This window comes from Gobio gobio (assembly GCF_949357685.1).
Source record: "Gobio gobio genome assembly, chromosome: 2".
NCBI lineage: Eukaryota > Metazoa > Chordata > Actinopteri > Cypriniformes > Gobionidae > Gobio > Gobio gobio.
The window spans coordinates 67030308-67036477 of record NC_137098.1 but is presented as its reverse complement, the minus strand read 5'-3'; positions in this window follow the sequence as shown (position 1 = coordinate 67036477).

Genomic DNA, 6170 nt, shown 5'->3' with positions numbered 1-6170 from the left:
GTGACACTCTCTCTCACTATGCCACAATACATCACATGATGATCATATATTCAGATAAACAGCAAGCTTAAAGAGGTACAACATATAAAATATGGTTTATATGTAAAATATATATTTATTTCCAGGCTTGTACTGGAGAAAAATATCCATACAGAAAGTGGATGTGCAGAGGAGCGGATGCAGCTATTGACACAACACTCTCAAACTCAGCATCAGTGTGCAACACCCTGCTACAGAATAAGCTAAAACATGTTCCTGGAAACAAAACACACAGAAAAGTGACACCAGGCCTCGGACGTGTAAAACCACATGTGAAAAGTTAGAAACAGCTCGGGTGTTGATCACATTTAGTGATTGTGTTTGTGAGCGGCCTCAGACCTCACTTATGTGTGATGGCGTCTATAACTGATTGACATTGGTTTTCTCAAATGGTGCCATGACAGCACAATAATGGCCCCTTTATGTTATTATGCAAATACGTTTCTGTGTTAATATGAATATGAGAATGATAATATTTTATTGATGAAATCTGAAGTATCTGTCTGCACAGATGTTTATACCAGTTAACCATCAAACTATTCTGCTTCAAGCCTGACTTGTTTAACCTATTATGGTGTGTCGTCATTTGTAAATGACACTGGAAAAAAAATCACGATTCAATATAATAATAGGCTACTATTCAAACAAAAAAAAGGAAGTTGAAGATCAAAGAGGAAAGAAGCAGTGAGTGTGATGGCAGAGATGAAGAATATAAAGCCCCATTTCCACTGAAATTACCCAGAACAATTTGTCCCAGGAACTCTTTTTTCCCCCAGACCTGTTTCTGTCTGCGTTTCCATCGTGGTCTAAAGTACTATGAAGATTAGTCCGGTGACGTAGGACTGCGTGCGACTTTCCAGTTCCCGCTGGATTTCGTCCTCTGCAAATAAACCGAATAAAGTCTGAACCTCATCGTCGGCCCATCAGTCGTATTTTTTAAACTCCATTGCTGATTCGAATAGCAAACAACTCTTAAAGGGGTATTTCAGCACTGTGAAGATGAATGTGTATTTAAACTGGGTATTTATAGTAGAAAGGTGAAATTATTTTTGAATTCGGTGCCTTCTAGACTGAGAATGTGGATGAAAGACAACAACTCCCAGAATGCACTTGCTTCGCTGCCACTGGTTATCACTTGCCCATCATGACACCGCCCCCACCGTCGTTTTGATTTTAATACAAATAATTTTGTTCAGTTAGAGAATAAAGTCATGATGTAATAAAATATAGAAATAAGAGCGACAGTCATTCTTGGCGCCTGTCCAGTCTGGCTCATTTTCTGATCATGCCTATGGAAGCCAAACTTTCATAGGAATTCATTGAAAAGTGGAAACACTCACTTTGTTCCGTACCGCTCCGTTATGAATGCCCGAGCCAAGCGGCCGTGCACATTTACATTCTGTGAGTGAGATCTCTCCCCTGTGGGCGGGTTGAAAACTTGCAGAACTAGCTCCTGTAGTCTCTGGCCAAACAATCTGACAGAACGAGAGAATTATGCATTTTATTTCTGGAAAAAATCCTCCAATGCCGCAAATATCGTCATTTTGTGTCATCTGAGGATTTTTTCCAGAAATAATATGCATAATTCTCTTGTCTCAGGGGGATTTGAGGGGGAAAAGTACCATCATTTGAATATACTACCAGGTTTCTACTGATACAAATCTTAATGCTAAATCGCTGAAGTAACCCTTTAATAGACTTGGTCTATTTTTGGTCTATTCTTATTTTTACACTGCCGAAAAACAGACGGAGCCATTCCTCAATTTCCGAAAGCCGGTTCAACACATTCATTTCAATTAAAATTTTGCTCTACATGATGATGTATTATTGTAAAGACGACATAAACATAAGATATTTCATTAACTCCAATGGCAAAACTTTGTTCAACAAAAACGCCAATATAGTCCTACTTGTCACGGGACTCGAACTGCTTCAAAAAGCAGTCAACTTTGTTAAAGGATCTTCGCACTGAGCTATCACATAGCGACATAATGTGTGAGGTTTTTGATGCACAAAATGTTCAAAAGTCTTTTTCATTATGGGACTGGGTGAGGTTTGTGCTTCATTTTATTCATCCCCGTAGGGAAAGTACATATGCAGCATACTCACACAGACATTTAAAATGTCATAATTGGTATATACAAACATAATTTAAAACCAGTGGCGTACCGTGGGCCTTCACGAACGATCAACACACCACTGCCATAACAACACCACACACACCGATACTTACAAAATACAATCATGCACTGTATGCACTACTGTTACGAACCCAGCTTTCAAAGTGCTCGCTAGGAAGGGAGCAAGAAAACATAAAATCACACACGCGAGACAAAAAGACAGTTTAACAATTTATTGATACCGCTGCACTCAAGCGTCACTGTTTAGGCAACTGGTGAAATGAATAAAAATCAACTCACTGGCACAAATACTCTTAAACAAACAAACAAAAACATATTCCAACAAAAACATCAAAAGAAACACAGATAAACACAGCTTGTCAGCTAACGTACGTTACCGGCTGGACATCAGGATGCACATGAAGCTCGCGCAGCCCGTCGTCCGCAGCGGCCATAGCGTATTTCACATAGATCTCTCACAACCCGCGAAAAGTTCAAACGGCTGATGACATCAGCGGGGGGTAGCGCCGACACATCGTTGGGCCTCTGGGGCGTTCTATCACTACACATCAAAATTTGATTGGCTGATAACCCACGTCAGTCAAAGTTATGATCCAATGGAAAATGGCAGCTTCAACTGAAGGCTAGCTAGTCTACTACTGCTGGTCCACGCAGAGCTGTGATGCGTTTATTTGATGAAAATACAGCTCAGCCTCACAAAAAATAACCACATTCTCTCTGGAGATGTAATTGTAATGTACTGAAATAGACAGTAATTGAATTTAGACACGTTCACACACATTATTTTAATTATGAAAAATATATATATTTTAGATTTTGACAGGGCCAGCAGAGAAGGCCTCTTATCATGCACAATAATGTTGGCTTTAGCACTCTCTCTTTGTATATGCTCTCTATATTTGTTAATGTGATACGCAACAGTTTTCTTGTCATTGTCACTAGTACCTTCCGTAATGATTTCTTCTGAGCCTCTGAAGCATTACCGTGCCAGCAGCTCACACACAATGTCATAATGCTTTCAATAAGGGCCCCATAAAACAACAGAAGCAGTCTGCTATGTATGACACTGGAATTACATTTTCTCGTCACAATGCCCCCACATTTTCTCGTCACAATGCCCCCCCCCCCCCCACACACACATAATAGCCATAAATCATCTTTTGATGGAGATGGTTGCTATAAAAAAGCAAATAAAAAAATCTTTGCAATTGTCAGTATTTTGAAATATTTTTATTGTGACACAATGTCAACTGCAAATTTGGTTTGTAAAATGTACATTCTGAACTCTTTCATTCATGCATGCCTGTAATAAAACAATTTAATAAACAGATAAAGCTACATGCATGCAAGGCAACAGAAAACTGACGGATGTCTAAACGTTATCCAATGTCATTGATGCCAAACAGCTCATCATAACTGCATTTTGTTAAATGTGGTACTGCGGTAAATTAACGTTTGACATTTGACCCTGCGCATTTCATGTTTATATTATAGCCCAAATAAACATATACAATAAACAAATGCCCTTTGCATTGCACACAACATATTCAGAAAAAAAATATCCAACTAGCTCAAGACAAGTTTTATTTTAAAACGAGTCATTACAAGTCATTTTAAAACGTTAAATGTAATTTAATACATATTTTAAATCCATTAAATTCAGGAACACTGAATAAACGTCTTCATAGAAAGACTGGGTGATTTATGAAGTAGGCATGTATGATCATTTGGGGGAACAGCATGTATTTTGACAACAGAATGACACCTTTGGCCATTCCGTTGAGTCGTATGTCCAGTCATAGACACTGTGGACAATCTGACTCAATACGGCTCAGTTTGTCTATGTATCTTGCTCTGTCGAGCCGCAGAAGTAATTCTACGTAAGCTATACTGGGTTAACGCCATGCATTTCCAGCGTGGGGGAATGGATTGTTTTCCCAAGCTTTTTGAATAGCTGTTGACTGCAGTGACCTCTATACATGAAAGGGTTAATACACGTAATTACCGTCTGTCCGTAGCCTTCAGTAAATTAACTTGTCTAATGATTAATAAATCATATAGGCTAAATATCAGATATGTTTATTTTCTTCACTGATACAGACGGAAATGAAGTTTATCAGTCAAAGAGACAGGGCAAGATAACAGGCCCGGCGCCAGGATGCCATAACTGGGGGGTTGGGGGTGCCACTATATGTACATGGAGACTGATTTGGCCTGCTGCCCTGCTCTTTTTCATTTATTTATTTACTTATTTATTATTACACTATATTATTGGCTGGCCGATGCACATTGGGCTTTTAATATTAAACCGACAGCCTAATAATCATATTATACTGTCGGTTTAATATTAAAAGCCCAATATTAAATATTAAAAGCTCAATGTACAGAATGCACTCCTCTATCTTTTACCTCATCTCCGGCGAACGGCTTCTACGTGCAAAAGAAAAACTCTACATGAAGGCGCAGTGGACGCGACCTATGTGGCATTTCCTGAAGGATCGAGGTTGTTCCTTGACATCCTTTTTCTACGTACAATTCACACGAGCGTGCAGGTGTGCGCTTAGAGCTATTAATGTCGCAGTCTGTTCACGAAGTGCTGAAATGTCAATCACTATATTAATATGGTCTATAACACAAAAGTGCGGATATGTAGAAAATCAAACTTTATTAATGAAACAGACGATCAGAGGGCCGGGCTGCCGAGTCCTGGGCCAACAACAGCAGGGCCAGAGTCGAAGTCCAGGCAGAGGCAGAGTTCACTACCTGAGTCAGTCAGAACAGCGAACAGTCCAAAGGTGAGAGCAGGAGCGGAGCGAGAGAGACACATGGGCAGCAGAGGAATCTGGCCATAATTCAATTCAATTCACTTTTTTTTATAGCGCTTTTCACAATACATATAGTTTCAAAGCAGCTTCACAGAAAATACATGCGTCGACATTACAATTTAAAGTGATTTGTCCATGTTATGTATTTCAGAAATGCACATATACAAAGCACACAGATTAGCTAACAATGTATTATCAATATAATAATTAAGGCAGAGAAATAAGTGAAATAAGAATCCATGTTGTTAATGAATACGGTATATAGAAATGAGCATGGGTGCGTGTTGATGCAGAGCTGCGTCATCTGAGGTCCTCTTCACAGGTGATGGTCATCTGAAGTCTTTACGAGAAGCTGGATCCAGACTGGAGCTGACGGACTCTCTAGTTACCTCGGGATGGGCGTCCCGAGATAAAACAGAACAGAAAAATAATTAGCATAGCTGCTGTTCAAAGCATTAAAGGACTTTTTTTCCAAATTTGTTTAAACTTTTTTAATATATCAATACATAATTAAAATGTAAGTACTCTGAAAAGTATAAAAATTGAGTGTCTGTAGACCTCTCACGACTGTTTTAAAGACAGCTCATTATTTCCATTCACTCCACCTTCTCCCTTCTGGGCTCTTTCCAAAGCCACGCCCCCAAAACACATGAACGCGCCACGCCGACCGCGATCAGCTCAGCTGAAAGACGCATTATTTACCTGAGGCGAGCGGAGAAGAAGTGCATGTAGTGACATCATGTCAGAATCACATGTAATAAAAAATCTAACTTTATCATTATGAATATAAACAAATAAGATGTCTTTTAGTAGCTACTCACTATCAAGCTAGAATAACGATACTGGTAAAGTTTAAAATACACACACAACACAGTGTCTACGAAACACACAGATACAAGATAAAAACATCAGTAAACATTGGTAGAGTATATAAAAACAAACCAAGGGCCGAAATAAACGTGCAGGTAAAGTTCCCGGTGAACATGGTAAAAGAGTTTAGACAGAGGGTAGTAGCTAAAGCTAACTTATTTCTAAAAAAAGTTCCTGGATGCGGTGTACTAGCTTTTACTCATGCATTTTGTTATCTAAAGTTACATTTTGAGAAATTCAACACGACAGCGATCAACTTGAGCTAGGCATATTGATTATTTATCATCTCTACTAA